The sequence below is a fragment of the Odocoileus virginianus genome, chromosome 13 (genome assembly GCF_023699985.2).
Source record: "Odocoileus virginianus isolate 20LAN1187 ecotype Illinois chromosome 13, Ovbor_1.2, whole genome shotgun sequence".
In the NCBI taxonomy this organism is placed as follows: Eukaryota; Metazoa; Chordata; class Mammalia; order Artiodactyla; family Cervidae; genus Odocoileus; species Odocoileus virginianus.
Genome location: NC_069686.1, coordinates 48898848 through 48916888, shown reverse-complemented (window position 1 = coordinate 48916888; position 18041 = coordinate 48898848). Strand labels below are relative to the sequence as shown.

The 18041-nt window shown below is 41.3% G+C and overlaps 1 long non-coding RNA gene across 1 annotated transcript in view; it reads right to left on the bottom strand.

Moving 5' to 3' along the window:
• Positions 1-763: 763 nt before the first annotated feature.
• The window catches only part of LOC139038070 (uncharacterized), a 124884-nt gene continuing 107606 nt past the window's right edge, over positions 764-18041 (bottom strand). The window contains exons 3-4 of the long non-coding RNA XR_011491000.1: positions 4257-4357; positions 764-1000 (exon numbers count right to left, since the gene is read on the bottom strand). This is a non-coding gene — a long non-coding RNA (uncharacterized lncRNA). The remainder of the gene's footprint in view (positions 1001-4256; positions 4358-18041) is intronic.

Sequence of the window (18041 nt, the reverse complement as noted above, 5' to 3'; positions counted from 1 at the left end):
CCAACAGGGATACGTCTCCAGTCTGTTGTCTGCATCCATCACATCTCACCATCCTGGTCACAGACCCTTCCTTCCCAGGCCACAGCACTTCCTGCCGACTGCTCTTTCCAAGCCCCTTGCTCTCCTCTCTTTCTACCTCTAGTGTCAGAGGGCACAGACCACACTCCAGGCTCAGACCCCGCTCACCCATGAGGCTTTACCATCCCTTTCCCAATAGACTCACATGAATTTACTTCACAGTCGGGTGCTGCCAGGTTAGCAACTTGCCATCTTCTTTGTAATTAATTTGTGAAAACAAAACAAGTAAGGCTTATGAGAAAAGGGGGGCTGAATCCATGAGTCCTTTCCATTGACAAAGATATTCAAAGAAGCTACTGAGCTGATAAGGGTAGGCCCAAGGCAGACTGTGTGTTTGTTGTGTCCAGCTCTTTGCCATCCCATGGACTGTGGCCTGCCAGGCTTCTCTGTCCATGGGATTTTCCAGGCAAAAGTATTGGATTGGGTTGCCATTTCCTACTCCAGGGGATCTTCCCAATCAGGGATCAAACTCCCATCTCTTGCACTGGAAGGCAGATTCTTTACCACTGCACCACCTGCAGATTCTAACTAAAAGCAACAGGAAGCCTGGCAGGGAACTCAACATAGAAGACAGGAGGAGTTTGGAAGCATGAGTATGTTTGTCTATCAAAGTTATGAGTGAGGTGAGAGTACTAGTTCCCCCCACATATACCACTGAAAACTCAATTACTATTAGCACAATTAATTTTGGTAATACGAATGTATTTCATGGGCCATGGCAGACAGAGAGGCTCTGAACCGAAAGAGACTTTACCACCTGTGAAGCTATTGCTTCTGGAATAAATTAACTGGTATACATGGAAGGAATGAATACAGAGCTGTCAATGGTAGATGTCTGGATCCACTAATGGTAGCGATGGAGGACCAGAATGAGTGGTCGTCATGGTGTTCATCCTCAAGGAGAGCATCAGTTTCTGCTTCCCTAGTAGGAAAATCATGAGAGACAGTAAGAAATGGTTCATGAACATCTTTATACTCCTGGGGACCCTCAGAGATATTTAGGGAAAACTCCTGGGAATATTAGGAAGCTTTACAATAAAGTGGATAGCGAACACAAATTCTTATAATTTGGGATTATATAATTGTACTTTTTGGTCTTTTATTTATAAAATGCTAAAATTTCTTTATACCCTTACTCTTTTCTACAAATGTTTGAACTTCAGTGAAATCCTGATTTCCCCAATATCATTTTCGGGACACGGGCGAGACCACTGCTTATCTTTAATAGCAATTTAACTTTTTACTGGATACATGGTTTCTCTGACTACATATTACATTTCTCAGTCTCTGTCCCCACATAACCTCCCGAGACTGTTGAGTGACCAACAGCTATCTCAAATGACATTAAAGACTTTGGCAACATGCCTCCAAGACTGTCACTCTCCACACCTTGAAAATGCCCACCTTTTACCCAGGCTTTCTTCCCACCACTCAAATAACCTCCTTTTAATCAAGTGTGACAACGTGTGCCTAGTGAAAACACTATCAGCCACAATAAATACTAGTTTCAAAACAGAAACAAAGTTTGTGTGTCATTCTGAGATCACAGGCAATATTCCCAGGAAGAACTAACCGTTGTGTCTTCCCTGCTTCCCCAGCAGTTCATCTTATTATGCTTACATTTACTGTAACACACACCACATTTTATTGAAGTTGGCTGCTTGACCATTCAGCCCATGCCCCTCTGTCAAAGGTTGCAAATGGGATCAAAAATCATGTCACTGACTGGTTGGTTTGGCCAGCACAATATTGGTGAACAAATGAATTTGAAGGGTTTGGCAAGCATCCTTCATTTTCTCAAGCCCCAACTCTCCCTAGGGTCTTATTCCTGCTTTACACACATCACAGATGATTTTCTGCCCCTCCCTTCCTTGGAAGATTAGAGATCAGTCTTAGTAATCTCAGTTCCTAACATATCACACTACACCTTGTTCATTACAGACACTCAATACATGCTAATAAGAAGTGAGAGAAAACCTTTGTTGTTTTGACTCTACCCAGGGTCCAGGATCAAAAAAAGAAAGACATATAAAGTGTTCCTGAAATGTTTGCGTGGTCACAGGAGATTTCAACACTGCAAACCCTTCAGTGTTTCCTCTAAAGTTAACCTTTAAGGGTAGAGCTCTTATAAGGCTTTGCTGCTGTTCCGTCCCTAAGTCACACCCAACTCTTTGTGATCCTACGGACTGCAGCATGCCAGGTCTCCCTGTCCTTCACTGTCTCCCAAAGTTTGCTCGAACACATGTCCATTGAGTCAACGATGCCATCCACCGTCTTGTCCTCTGTTGCCTCCTTTTCCTCCTGCCCTCAATCTTTCCCAGCATCAGGGTCTTTTCCAATGAGTCAGCTCTTCACATCAGGTGGCCAAAGTATTGGAGCTTCAGCTTCAGCATCAGTCCTTCCAATGAGTACTCAGGGTTGTTTCCTTTAGATCTGACCTATTTGATCTCCTTGCCAACCAAGGTACATGATACTAGATACTGAGATAGTTCAAGTGCTTTCCCGAGTTCTGCATTCCACTCTGGGAATGAGCAGAAGGTCAGGGAACAACAAACAGGATGTTTGACAAAGAAGTAATAATGGTTGTGTAAGCTTCCCCAGCAAGCTAGGGCAACCCCCAGTCAAATCATTGCCTTCATCCTCCTCTTCTTCTTTAAACCAGTCACAGTGGTGCCGAGAGCTTTCTCAAAATACAGAATTGCTTTTGCTTGCTTTTTTAACATTAACATAGAAGATGAGCTTCCTTCCAGCATACATTTGAAAGTGGAGAGTCTTACTTAACCCAAATAAACACAGTGCATCTCATTATAGAGAGGAAAAAAAGGAGAAAGAAAGAAAAATGCACCACCTAGGAATACGAATACATTTTTACAATTGCTTTGAGATTCGGGGCGTGAATTTTTTAATACTTAATATCCTAAGTTGTTTTCTTCATTTCCACAGAAATAACTCTGCAAGTTCAGAGTTTATTTTTTTAAACTACTTTCTTTTCCCCAAATCAGTGGGAAAAAATTACCATATCTTTCAGCTATATAAAATAGTTTTACAGTTTAGCACTTGAAGAACAACCCCCATCAATCACCTGCAGTAACAGAGGCACTTTATGTATCAAACAACTTAAGTTGAAATTGAAACAGCACTGATTGGCAAAACAATTTTGCCTTTCTAGTTTCTGGCCTGTCTTCTCATTAGTAGGTGTTATGTCTAAAGGAAAGTCCATCTTCTGGCCTTACTTAAAATATTTCTAGTCTTGGGGGTGGGAGAAGGAAAATTCTATCCCATTGTTAAAAAGTATGATGCAACTACATGTGTTTGCCTGCAAATGCTCACTGCCTGAGGCAAATTCCTTAAGGACATTATTATCTTTTGAACACCTTATAAGAAATATTTAATGATCTGATTAAATATATGTTGAATTTGCCAAGTAATGAAAGCACATTTTGGAAGGAAATAAAGTTGTTTATTCTTCACAAGTTGTACTATACTAATATCTAAACCAGTTATCCTCTATGCCCTCCCCTTCCCCACAAAGAAAAAAGTCTTGCTTTTCTTTTGTGTACTGTTTTCTGCCAGAAAGTTTCATTTCTGCCCAGTAGTTAGGGGGAAAGTTATTTTTGTGGGAAGGCATGCTAGGGTAGCATTCTAGAACTTTACTGTGAACACATGAGCAGTCTACAGTGTAATAAAAGATTAACTCTACATGAAGAAATTTAGTTTTCAATCTAAGTTATAGTATGCATATTATGTATTTATTAACACACATTTTAGATCTTCCCATATGATAAAAGGAATTATATTTACGGTACTTTTCTGAAGCCTCCTACTTTTCCTTAGTGGGAGAGCAGCCAATTTCATAGCCACCAACACTGGAGAAATATCAGGATAGAGAAATAAGAGGGTTAGGTAGTAGATCTGCAATCTGTTTATTTGTTCATTCAACACCTATTTGTTACTCATCTCTTCTGGGCCAGGCAGTATGCTAACTACTGATGCAATGTGCTGTAGAAAACTTACAGTCTAAGGAATAGTTTGTGATTTTCAGAAGCTAAGTGGTAACCAAAGAAGACTGTCCCCGCCACCAACTCTTCCCAGATCTGAAAAGAAAGATTCTCCAACATGTGAAATAAGTTCTACTTTCTCTCTTTCTCTCTGTGATTTGTTCAATATAATATACTTACCAGTCCTTTTGCAGCAAAAGTGAACTAGGGATATACACTACAATTAACCACGATCCAAGGGTCGAGTTTCTTGTAAGTAGCAATTTTTTTTTCATTAGATTCTGTAATAAGTTATAGAGATGGTATTTAAAAAATGAATACTTTATAAATGTGAGTCCTCATTGGAATATATTTAATATTATTTATTATAACATTAATAATTTATTAGTTTTTTAAAATTAATCATCAAAGTGCTTTACACAATTAAGTCTAATTAATGCAGAGGGATTTCAGAGGGAGGATGCTCTAAAATCTCTCTTTATTTTTATTAGGGAAACAGCACAATTTGAAGTTGTTACACAACCCTTAGGCACAGCTCAATTACTGGGCAAGGAGGGAGTTTTGCAAAACAGCATATTTTATGGTTTGGGCACTAGGATCATTTGGGGCTGAGAAAATGAAGTACTTTTTGGGGGTTATCAAATTGTATAGTGAGAAATTTAAGGGTTCCTAGAGTTAGTTTGGGAGAAGCTCCACAGGTAACGCTAATAGTTGTTTCTTCTTTCTTCCAGCTGCTGCACTGGGCCCTAAGCTTCTTAAGGACAGGGTGATGTCTAATTCATCTCCGCATGGCATTATCTGTCACAGTGCCTGACACATTGTACTACAGACCCAATGTTTGCATTGCCTCCAAAACTCACATGTGAAAGCTCTATTCCCCAGTGTTGCTGCATTTGAAGTAAAGAAGTAACTGAAGTTAAAGAAGATTTTAAAGGTGGGGACCTGGCGCAACAGTGTTAGTGTCCTTATAAGAAGAGATAGCTTGTTCTCTCTCTGCGCGGGCACCCAGGAAAGGCCATAGGAGGACGTGGAAAGAAGCCAAGAAGAGAGCTCTCACCAGAAACTGAACTGACCCGCACTTTGACCTTGGACTTCCCAGCTTCCAGACTAGAAGAAAGGGCATTTCTTGCTATTTAAGTCATCCAGTCAATGGTATTTTGTCATAGCAGCCTGAGAGGACAAGTACACAAACTAACCATTCTGACTAACAAATGATCTCTTCAAAACAATCCAGGCCTTCCAAGGGCTCACGCCAAGGGGCACCTCCCAAGACTGCTGCTGCCAGCGCCCCTGTCCCTGCAGTGAGCCACGCCTCCACAGGAGACCCCCCCCCCCACCGGCCAGCCTTCATTACCGACATCTCTGAAGGCTCATCATTGCACCTGGAAAAGGTTTTGGCTTCACTCTGACTTTGAAGTGAACTTTAACTCCTAAAAGAAATCTATGATGACATAAAAGACAGAAACGAGAAATCAGGAGGGAATATGTACATGAGTTTCAGCAACAAGTCACTCTGGGTTATGAGTGTATAGATGAAGTTACAACAGAACTCATTGCCTGCTGTGTACTCAGGAAGTCCTATGTTACACTGTGATGGAGAAAATGAAAAATATGCCCAAGAAAAAGAAATCCCAGGCTTTCTGGTTCAAACATTTGTTGAACATCTGCTGTGGCAGGAACTGTGGCAGTCAAAGTGTCATGAGATGGAAAAGGACTGCAGTTGTTTGTTTCTGCATCTATAGAATGGGAACAACATTAATACTTGCTTAGATGTATGAGGAATGAATGAGATAAAGAGATCTTAGTCAGTGCTGAGGAACTATCCCACCCTTTGTTATATTATGTCTCAGGGTGCAGTACCACAGAAGAAAACTATAGATGCTTTTTTCTCTTTCTGTTGACAGAGATGCCAGGAATGTTGCTCATCTCATCCACCATGTTCAAGGGTACAGTCCTTGTATTGTCTTGGGCATAGGGCTGAAACTTGGGTGAGGCAAGAAGAGAGACAGATACCCAAAATTTAAGGAGACACCTCCTCTCAGGGTCATATAAGTAAAACCCCATACTTGAAAGACACAGAGAATGAACACCTCCTAACTCTAGTTACTTTTCTACCTCCCAGCTCTGTTGGGGAATCTTTTTTATGAGAATGAGTCACCTAATAACTATTAGCAGTATCCTTCTTTGGAGTGTTGGAAGCTATCCCCATTTTGTGAGGGAAGAGATGTCCTAAGATTGTCTGGATTTTGAACATTTAAGAGAAAACTGCTTTTACTGAGTTGAGTAGTGTTCCCCCAGATTCATGTCCACTAAGAACCTGCAAGTGTGACCTTATGTGAAAATAAGGTTATTGCAGACGTAATCAAGTTAAGATGAGGTCACCATGGATTAAGATATGTCCTAAAATCCAGATGACTAGCATCTTCATAAGAAGAAGGAAATTTGGACACAGGGCAGAAAGCAATGCGTAGATGGAGACAGAGATGAATAAAACATCTATAAGCCAAGGAGTGCTGAGGATTGCTAGCAACAACCAGAAGCTATCAATGGCAAGGAAGGATTCTTCTCCAGAGCCCTAACAGGGTTTCAGACTTCTGTCTTTCACAACTGTGCAACATTCCTCTTTTATAAGCCACTCCTTTTGTGCTCATTTATTATAGCAGCCCTGGGAAACTAACATATAGCTCAACTGTTAGATATGAATCTCTGGAAAAGAAGAGAAAGGGTGGCCTGGATCTGTGGGGTGCAGGACAGAATCATCAGGACCCAGTGTTTGTGTGGCCTCCTGTTTCTTTGGGAGGAAACTATCCGTGCGAACTGAAATCCTAAGCACTAAGATCTGAAACCCTGGGAGCCGAGGAGAGGGCAGCTGTGACTGAGCTCAGCACTGGCGCTGGTGGTGTCATCCTCTTCAGAGACACATGCAAGTCCCTGGAGGAATCTCACCACCATTGTCAGCAGAGTAGAAGAGCATCTTCTCACATCCCTCCAGGGCCAGTGCTCATCAGAGACACGTACCAGCGAGAGCCAGTGGGAATAGCATTTACCTTTCCATGTGAGTACGGAAGTTTCACTGGCCATCTTCTCTTCTTTGGGCTCCCTATGTTCTCAGAAACCCTGGGCAGTTTGAATATGCGTAGGCTTAAGGCAAACAGAAATGTGAGTGGAGGAACGCTTGCCGAGGTGACGCCCACGGTGAAGGACAAAGGGGAGTCAGCCGAGAGGAGGGTGAAGGGGGCAATTTTAAGTAGAGAGGCTAGCAAAAATGAGGGCTTTGACTTGATAGAAAGATGGTACACTGAACATGTGAAAGAACTGAGAAAGACTAAATGAAGGAGTTGTGAGGCATGAGATGGAGAAGTACATGTCTCTATGTGGCAAGCTGAAAGTGATGGAGGTGGTGGGGGTGGAGGAAAAAATATTAGATACGAAAACCAGGGCCACAGTAGAGGTAACTGAAACCCCAAACACATTCCCAAATGGGTATTGGTTTCATCAGTACAATTATATCACACAGTTGCATTGTAAGGTCAACAGATGTTAGTGGGCTAGCCTAGGAATTATGTCAGTGCTCTCAATAATGCTTTGTATAGATTATGATCTTCCTGAATTTCAAACAACCAACTTACAAAGAAGCCCAATTCATTTCTAAAAGGCAAATTAGCTATGGTTGTGACTTGCCACACCCTGGAATGGCCTTGAAACTTGGGAGCAGACACAATTTAGCATAAATTATCCTCTGCTACCAATATGCTCCAAATTGTTGATATGCAAAATCATCACTTTTCTTCAATATTCACATGCTCTTTTTAAAAAAACTGAAATAGCTAGAAGTGCCACAGTACATCTGGATAAAACTGAGCCAAAAAACATAACCAAAGTACAGTTAGAAACATCCCATTCCCTTCATGCTTACCACTGAGCCATTAGCAGGGTTGCAAGGGGACTACCCAGAGAGCCTGTTCTACCCCACCCCCCACCCGATCTCAACCCAGCCATCCTTGAATGAACTCCAGAGACATCTGTATTTAATAGGAAAACCTACCCTTTTGATTTTAGTGCCAGAGAAGCTTAAGTCCCAACTCCTAGACTTACATAAAATACAATGGAGATTAAATAAGGGTGACAGCGGCTTCCTTGAATTCCCTTCCTGTCCAAGAATTAAACCCTCTTAGAGGTGAGACTCTCATCACCACAGAGCCTGGGGAAAGGACATGACTGATTGAGTTCATATTGTAATACCTGGTACCTCTCCTGCCTTGGGGAAGGAAACATAAAATAAAGATGCCTGCACCATGAAATACTCAAATATGTTCTTCAGAATTCAAGGACTTAAATTATTCATTGACTGGGGCATTTCTTTTTTCTTTTTTTTTTTTTGAAGGAGAATAAAAGAGGTAAAAAATACCCTAATCTTTCTGTCACAAAATAAAATATCACTCCTAATGTTCAAATTCACCCTCAGAACACAGCATAATCCCACATTATAACCAATTCTGTAAAAAAGTGAAAGTGTATGCAAAATAAGATAAACAAAAGGAAAAGAAAGCAACTGAATACAAGAAAATAGCTCACAGCAAATGACATTTGAAATGAAAGATAGAAAATCCACACTATTTTGTTCTTTACCTAAATAGACAGAGAGCAGAAATGCACTGGAGACATTTGATAATCAATAAAACATTACCCTGAGGGTGCTATATACAACTATAATCTTTAAAACAAAACTCAAGGAAATGGAACATTTAAATTAGAAGGACTTTTAACAACATGGCAGAAAAGAAAAAAAGGCTTAATGTCCTTTTCTATCAGGGAATTCTTAACGGTTATTTTTCACAGCCAGTTTTTAATCAAGCTATATGAGGAGAGAAAAAAAATCTTATGTCTTTCCTGTCACTGTAGCCTTCATAATCACCACAATTCAACATGACACCATGGCTTGTAAGAAATTCTCCCTGGCATCCATTTAAGTGGACACTAATTGGAAAGTTCAGTGAACAGAAAAAGGCTGTGAACAATATATATTTCACAAGCTGTATCCAATCCTGACCTTAAATGACAAGGAGGAGAAAAAATGGATCAACACAACCTCTGCACTCAGCACTGTATTGTGAAACCACTATGTGAGTTAGCTCTGGGAAAAACCACAGGCTTGTGCTAAGACTGAAATCAAACCCGGAGACTCCAGGAGGATCAACCTGCTCCAGACACCTGGCTCTGGAAAGGAACATCTGGGTGCCCAGCACTGAAGGCAGGGACTCCACAGGCCAGGAGGTAACCAGAAGACGTCACTGAAAACGGGAGCTCTCAACAGATGAACAGGATTCCAACCTTTGATCCACCGTATTCTAGATGTCTGTATCACCCTGGGCAGAGAGCTCCACCTCTCAGATATGTCATCTATAAAATACTCCAGTGTTCTTGCCTGGAGAATCCCATGGACAGAGGAGCCTGCTGGGCTACAGTACAACGGGATAAAAAAGAGTCAGACACGATTCAGCAAGTAAACAACAATTCAGATGATGTAAATATAGCATAGTACCTGTCATATCATAAGTGCTGCCTTGTTAATAGCTATTAATAGCATGCATCTAGGGCTTACTACATACTATTAAAAAAAACTTTTGTCTCTTGAAATAACCCTGTGAAAACTAGATATTATAATTCTCCCCATTTTATAGAGGAAAAAATTAAGGCACAGAAAGAATAAGTAACTTGCTTTGGTCACACAGGTGTTCAGCAGTAAACTGACACTTAACCCTGGAATTCTGGTTCCAGTCTACACATGCTGTTTCTAATTTAGTTTTATTGAATGAACGGTGGTTATATTTTTATTCTTGAAGATTTGTAATCTTATTGAAAAGTGATAGCAACACTGTAATCATAAAATAAGATCCTATATAATCAATAGTTCTCTTTAAACCTCCAGAGAACCAAGTCCTACAAACAAGAAATGGGGACAGAAAGGGTTTAAGAACCATTATCAAAGTTTCTTCAATGTCAGGGCAGGAACTACCTGCCTGCTTACCTACCTGACTGCTTACCTGCCTAGAAGATCCTAGGCAACCTGGGGTTTAGGGAAGCTGCCCCAACCATGACTTTTGGTAGTTTCAGTGCTCTGCTAACCCATCTCTTTCCTGGCAGCAATGAGGGAACTCACCTTTATTTTACACTCTGGATCCCAAGATTCCCAACTAACCAGTTTTCTCTGTCTAGATCTACACTTAGCATCTAAACTTAACCTTGGGAGTTGCAGTTCCATGATCCTAGAGACACTGAAAGGCTATGCCTCAGAAAGGCTAAGCCCAGGTGATTGGGGACCAAGGGTAAAAACTTCTTACATTATATTTGCATAATCTTTTTTTATAACTCACATTTCTTCATCCATGCAAAAATCCTTCACAACTGAAAGGGCTCAGGTCCCAAGATATAAAACTCGCACAAGGTCACAGATCCAAACCCAGGTCTTTCTAGCTCTGCTCAGCATCCTCTCTGTCCTGATCCTCTACAACTATGTAACATGCAAATTCATCCCCACGTTGCAATTATGCCTTCAGGTTAATTCTGAAGAATTTTAGAAGGCTATTGATACTGCTTGGTCCTCTGTCCTATTAATACTCTGGTTGCTAGATCTTCTGACCCAGGAAAGAGGACTCTGGGAGACTATGAAACCTATTGTTTGATTGCCCAGCACCTTTTGTGAGTCCTGCCTTCTGTTAACAGATTCTACCTCATAGTCCCTGGGTCCAGCCTATGATTCAGATTGATCAATTACAAAATCCATTTCCCACAACACAGTGATTAACTCAAGAGATGGGCACATAACCCAAGCGAAGCTGATCAGAATCCTTCCCTGGATTTGCTGCACACACTAAGGAAGAAATTCTCTATCACGTTATGAGAAGATGTGAATCTGGCATCTTCGATCAGTCTTCCAGGTTTTCAGCATCCATATTTCATGCCATGGGTCAAAGCCTGTTTTCATAATGCTGAGACTCTCTACCTTGCCATGTATACAAACACCATACCAGCACATGGTGAACAATCCTCCTTTCTCCCAAAACCTACAAGTGCTTCATGAGTCATGCAGACTTTACAGATGGTTTCTGAGAAGGGAGGTAGGGTTAGATGGCACCTTAGACGGCAGAGGTCTCCAAAATCCACTCTAAACATACTTTTCTCTTTCCTTAAAAATTCTCTCTAGAACAAGCATATCTCCTCTCCATTTTTCCAATGACCACCTTGAGCTCTGGTTTCCTCGTAATATCCCCTCACTGAAATCAAATCCTACTGGCTGGCTGAGGAGTATCACTTGGAAAAAATAAATAAGTAATAAAGCCAAAATCAACCAGGGGAATAAGGAGAGTTTCCAATCACCCTTCCAAAAGCAAGTAATATGTTTAAGCATATACTATGTGACAGGTATTGTTCTTGGACCTGGGGATACAACCATGAAAAAGATAGCTTAGAGCTTATGTTCTAGAGAGAAGATCCAGACATTCAACAGCAAATACATATGTCAGTCTGGTGCTATGGTAACAATGACCAGGACTGGTGGGAGAAAGCTACTTTATATTTCACAATAAGCAAATGCTTCTCAGAGGAAGCATTCTGAGATCTGAATCCTAAAAGAAAGGGAATAGCCATGAAAAGATGTGCTTTCTAGAAAAGAAATCACCAATCATGAATCAATCCTAAGAGGGTCAGGAAAGCTGGGGCTAAATGAGGAAGGAGGAGAGAGAGATGAGGACCGAGAAGTATGTGGGGAGGACTTTATGAAGTCTGGAATTCATCCTCCATAGAGTGGGAAACCTGTGCAGGAACTGAGACAGTGACAAACATTTTGTAAAGTATAATCTGACCGCTGCTTGGAGAATGACTGTGGAGGCTCAGGGAAGAATAGTGAATGGAAGCTCCCCACCCCCTCCACCCCAGGCTGCTTGGCGCTAGCTTTCTTTGGGCTCATGGTATTGTGTGGGTTCTAAAATGTTAGCCATCCTGGTGGATGTGTAGTGGTATGTCATTGACGGTTCAGTTTGCTATTCTTAGTGTCTAGTAAGATTTAGCATCTCCTCATGTGTTTATTGGCTGCTTATAGATACTCTTTTATCAAGTACTAGTTAAAGTCCTTTGCTCATTTTTCTATTAGGTTACTTGCTTTTTCCTACTATTTTGTAGGAGTTTCTTAATTATTTTATACCTCTCCTGAGTCAGTAAGTTCAGTCACTCAGTCGTGTCTGACACTTTGAGATCTGATGGACCGATGCACTGCAAAAATCTTTCACTCTGTGGCAGGCATTTTCACTTTTTATATTTCTTACTTTTAACACAGTCTGGTTAACTAGTACTTTTCTTTTTAGTTAATGATTCTGTGTATGTGTCCCTTAGCTTGTTTCACCTTCCACATTTAGCTCCATGCACCATTGGTTTTTTTTTTCTACATATATGAGAGAAGGGTCAACATTTCATTTTTTCTATATGAATATCCAATTAACACGGCACCATTTATTGAAAAGATCATCCTTTCCCACTGCACTGCAGCATTATCTTTCTCATTAATCAAGGGACTATAAATGTGTGAGTTCATTTCTGGAATCTTTCTTATATCTACACTTAATTAAAGGGTTTTTGCCATACCAGACTCTCATTGCTTTGAAGTTTTTTTCCTCTATTCCAAGTCTGTTTGTCTATTCTTGCTCAAGTCTCACACTGTCTGAATTAGATTTGGTATCTTGTAGTATAAATCACTTCTAGATCCCATGTGCCACGGAGCTACTAAGCACCACGACTACTGAGCCTGCACGCTCTAGAGCCCTCGGGCCACAACTAGAGAGTAGCCCACACACGGCAACAAAGATCCCACAGGCTGCAGCCAGGACCTGATGAGGTCAAAACCAGATAAATTAATCAACAGAAAAAAATCACTCCTAACTCTTAGTGGCTCAGATCATGAACTCCTTATCACCAAATTCAGACTTAAACTGAAGAGAGTAGGGATAACCACTAGACCATTCAGGTGTAACCTAAATAAAATCCCTTAGGAATATACAGTGGAAGTGAGAAATAGATTTAAGGGACTAAATCTGATAGACAGTCTGATGAACTATGGACGGAGGTTCGTGACATTGTACAGGAGACAGGGATCAAGACCATCCCCATGGAAAAGAAATGCAAAAAGGCAAAATGGTTGTCTGAGGAGGCCTTACAAATAGCTGTGAAAAGAAGAGAAGCGAAAAGAAAGGGAGAAAAGGAAAGATATTCCCATTTGAATGCAGAGTTCCAAAGAATAGCAAGGAGAGATAAGAAAGCCTTCCTCAGCGATCAATGCAAAGAAATAGAGGAAAACAACAGAATGGGAAAGACTAGAGATCTCTTCAAGAAAATTAGAGATACCCATGGAATATTTCATGCAAAGATGGGCACAATCAAGGACAGAAATGGTATGGACCTCACAGAAGCAGAAGATATTAAGAAGAGGTGGCAAGAAAACACAGAAGAACTATACAAAAGAACTTCATGACTCAGATAATCATGATGGTGTGATCACTCACCTAGAGCAAGACATCCTGAAATGTGAAGTCAAGTGGGCCTTAGAAAACATCACTACGAACAAAGCTAGTGGAGGTGATGAAATTCCAGTTGAGCTATTTCAAATCCTAAAAGATGATGATGTGAAAGTGCTGCACTCAACATGCCAGCAAATTTGTAAAACTCAGCAGTGGCCACAGGACTGGAAAAGGTCAGTTTTCATTCCAATCCCTAAGAAAGGCAATCCCAAAGAATGCTCAAACTACCACACAATTACACTCATCTCACACGCTAGTAAAGTAATGCTCAAAATTCTCCAAGCCAGGCTTCAGCAATACGTGAACTGAGAACTTCCAGATGTTCAAGCTGGTTTTAGAAAAGGCAGAGGAAACAGAGATCAAATTGCCAATATCCACTGGATCATCGAAAAAGCAAGAGAGTTCCAGAAGAACATCTATTTCTGCTTTATTGACTATGCCAAAGCCTTCGACTGTGTGGATCACAATAAACTGTGGAAAAATCTGAAGGAGATGGGAATACCAGACCACCTGACCTCTTGAGAAACCTGTATGCAGGAAAGGAAGCAACAGTTAGAACTGGACGTGGAACAACAGACTGGTTCCAAATAGGAAAAGGAGTACATCAAGGCTGTATATTGTCACCCTGCTTATTTAACTTATATGCAGAGTACATCATGAGAAACGCTGGGCTGGAGGAAGCACAAGCTGGAATCAAGATTGCTGGGACAAATATCAATAACCTCAGATATGCAGATGACACCACCCTTATGGCAGAAAGTGAAGAGGAACTAAAAAGCCTCTTGATGAAAGTGAAAGAGGAGAGTGAAAAAGTTGGCTTAAAGCTCAACATTCAGAAAACTAAGATCATGGCATCTGATCCCATCACCTATGGGAAATAGATGGGGAGACAGTGGAAACAGTGTCAGACTTTATTTTTTTGGGCTCCAAAATCACTGCAGATGGTGATTGCAGCCATGAAATTAAAAGATGCTTACTCCTTGGAAGGAAAGTTATGACCAACCTAGACAGCATATTAAAAAGCAGAGACATTACTTTGCCAGCAAAGGTCCGTCTGATCAAGATATGGTTTTTCCAGTAGTCATGTATGGATGAGAGTTGGACTGTGAAGAAAGCTGAGCACTGAAAAATTGATGCTTTTGAACTGTTGTGTTGGAGAAGACTCTTGAGAGTCCCTTGAATGGCAAGGAGATCCAACCAGTCCATCCTGAAGGAGATCAGTCCTGGGTGTTCATTGGAAGGACTGATGCTGAAGCTGAAACTCCAATACTTTGGCCACCTGATGTGAAGAGTTGACTCATTGGAAAAGACCCTGATGCTTGGAGGGATTGGGGGCAGGAGGAGGAGGGGATGACAGAGGATGAGATGACTGGATGGCATCACCGACTCGATGGACATGAGTTTGAGTAAACTCCGGGAGTTGGTGATGGACAGGGAGGCCTAGCGTGCTGTGATTCATGGGGTCGCAAAGAGTCGGACACAACTGAGCGACTGAACTGAACTGAACTGAAGTCAGTGACAGCTTGTGTTATATGTGCTCACCTTTGTTTTCATCTCTCTGCTTGGCTTACTACACCAGAAGCAGAAGATATTAAGAAGAGGTGGCAAGAATACACAGAAGGACTATACAAAAAAGATCTTAATGACCCAGATAATCACAATGGTGTGATCACTCACCTAGAGCCAGACATCTTGGAGTGTGAAGTCAAGTGGGCCTTAGGAAGCATCACTACAAACAAAGCTAGTGGAGGTGATGGAATTCCAGTCGGACTATTTCAAATCCTAAAAGAGGATTCTATTAAAGTGTTGCACTCAGTCCCAAAGAAGGGCAATGCCAAAGAATGTTCAAACTATCACATGGTTACAGTCATTTCACATGCTAGCAGGTTAATGCTTAAAATCCTTCAAGCTAAGCTTCAACAGTATGTGAACTGAGAACTTTTCAGATATACAAGCAGGATTTAGAAACTGCACAGGAACCAGAGATCAAATTGTCAACATCCACCAGATCATAGAAAGAGCAAGGGAATTTCAGAAAAACATCTACTTCCATTTCATTGACAACATTAAAGTCTTTGACTCTGTGGATCACAACAAACTGTGAAAAATTCTTAAAGAGATGGGAATACCAGACCACCTTACCTGCGTCCTGTATTCAGGTCAAGAAGCAACAGTTAGAACAAGACAAGGAACAATGAACTAGCTCAAAATTTGGAAAGGAATACATCAACGCTATATATTGTCACCCTACTTATTTAACTTGTATGCAGAGTACATCATGAGAAATGCCAGACTGGATGAAGCACAATCCAGAATCAAGACTGCCAGCAGAAATATCAATAACCTGAGATATGCAGATGACACCACCCTCATGGCAAAAAGCAAAGAGGAACTAGAGACCTGATGAAGGTAAAAGAGTGAAAAAGTTGGCTTAAGATGCAACATTCAAAAAACAAAGATCATGGCATCTGGTCCCATCACTTCATGACAAATAGATGGGGAGACAATAGAAACAGTGACAGACTTTATTTTCTTGGGCTCCCAAAATCACTCCAAATGGTGACTGCAGCCATGAAATTAAGATGCTTGCTACTTAGAAGAAAAGCTATGACAAACCTAGATAGCATATTAAAAAGCAGAGACATGACTTTGTCGACAAATGTCCATACAGTCAAAGCTATGGTTTCTCCAGTAGTTATATACGGATGTGAGAGTTGGACCACATAGAAGACTGAGCACTGAAGAAGTGATGCGTTTAAACTATGATGTTGGAGAAGACTCTTAAGAGTCCCCTGGACTGCAAGGAGATCAAACCAGTCAATCCTAAGGGAAATCAACCATGAATATTCATTGGAAGGACTGATGCTGAAGCTGAAGCTCCAATACTTTGACCACCTGATATGAAGAACTGACTCATTGGAAAAGACCCTGATGCTGGGAAAGATTGAAGGTGGGAGGAGAAGGGAACAACAGAGGATGAGATGGTTGGATGGCATCACCGACTCAATGGACATGAGTTTGAGCAAACTCCAGGAGATGAACGACAAGCTTGGTGTGTTGCAGTCCATGGGATCCCAAAGAGTCAGACATGACTGAGAGACTGAACAATAACACCACCAGGTTGTCATTTAAGGTTTTTGATGAGATGAAACACTCATTGTACTATGTTAGGAATCTTGTGATATCATGGGTATCTTGACATGGTGTGCAGGATGGATCAGTAAGGACAAGAGAAAGGAAGTAAAAATGAATTTAGATAAATTATGATAGGGGTCTACACTTAATATTAGAAAGAGAAGTGAAAAGACAGATTTAAGGATGTAATAAAAGTAGTCAGGAGGGTTCACGCTTGATCGGATGGATGTAGGAAGAAAAGGAAAGGGAGTCAGCAAAGATTATAGAAAGAACTGAGGCATAGATATCTGAAAGACTGGGAAGACTACTCACTGAAATAAGGAAGCAAGGATCAAGAGCTGGTTTGAGGAATGAGGGGAAGATGACTTCAAAAGACAAGAAATGGAATCCACAGGATTTAAATAACCACAGCTGAAAGTGTCCTGCAGGCAGCAGTGAGCAGTGGGTTGGAGGTGAAAAGAGATCAGGGATGGAGGAGAACTGGGATGATGTGTGCTCTCAAAGGGAGAGTGCAGGAGGGAGGACAGTGAAGAGGGACAGTAGAGGCCCCAGAGAGAAAAGGAGACCAAAGTCAGAAAGAGACAGGTGAGGACCGAACAGAGGAAGGAGAGCAAGGGGAAGAAGCGGGCAAGTGAGGAGGCTGCTGCTGTCAGTTAATAGAAAAGCAAACTGGAAGTGCTAGTCACTCAGTTGGGTCGAACTTTTTGCAACCCACGGACAGCAGCCCACCAGGCTCCTCTGTCCATGAGATTCTCCAGGCAAGAATATGGAATCGGTAGCCATTCCCTTCTCCAGGAGGTCTTCCTGACCCAGGGATTGGACCCAACTCTCCTATATTGCAGGCAGATTCTTTACTGTCTGAGCTACCAGAGAAGTCAATAGACAGAGCTAATGTCAAATCCACGTATTGCTCAAGCATTCTACTAGAAAATGACCTTGGTGGGAATCGCCACAGAGCTTTTAAGACTCTCTCTCCCTTCCTGATGTGTGTGCTCTTCTGTGTCCACTGCTGTCTCCTTGCCAGCAGAAGACCTGTGGGCTGATGGGGGAAGATTTGGGAGCCCCTGGATTTCCTGTTGCTGGGTGTGCATTTGAAGTGATGGTAGGTGGGTGGGTACTGATTCCTTATATTATTAGAGTGGTCTTCTAAAGAGGAATTAGTGCAGAAAAATTCATTGACTTGGGGATCAGGGGAAATTATGTTGCATATTATAATAAAATCATAAAAATAATGCCTTGTTTCCTAATTGCATTCAAGAATTTT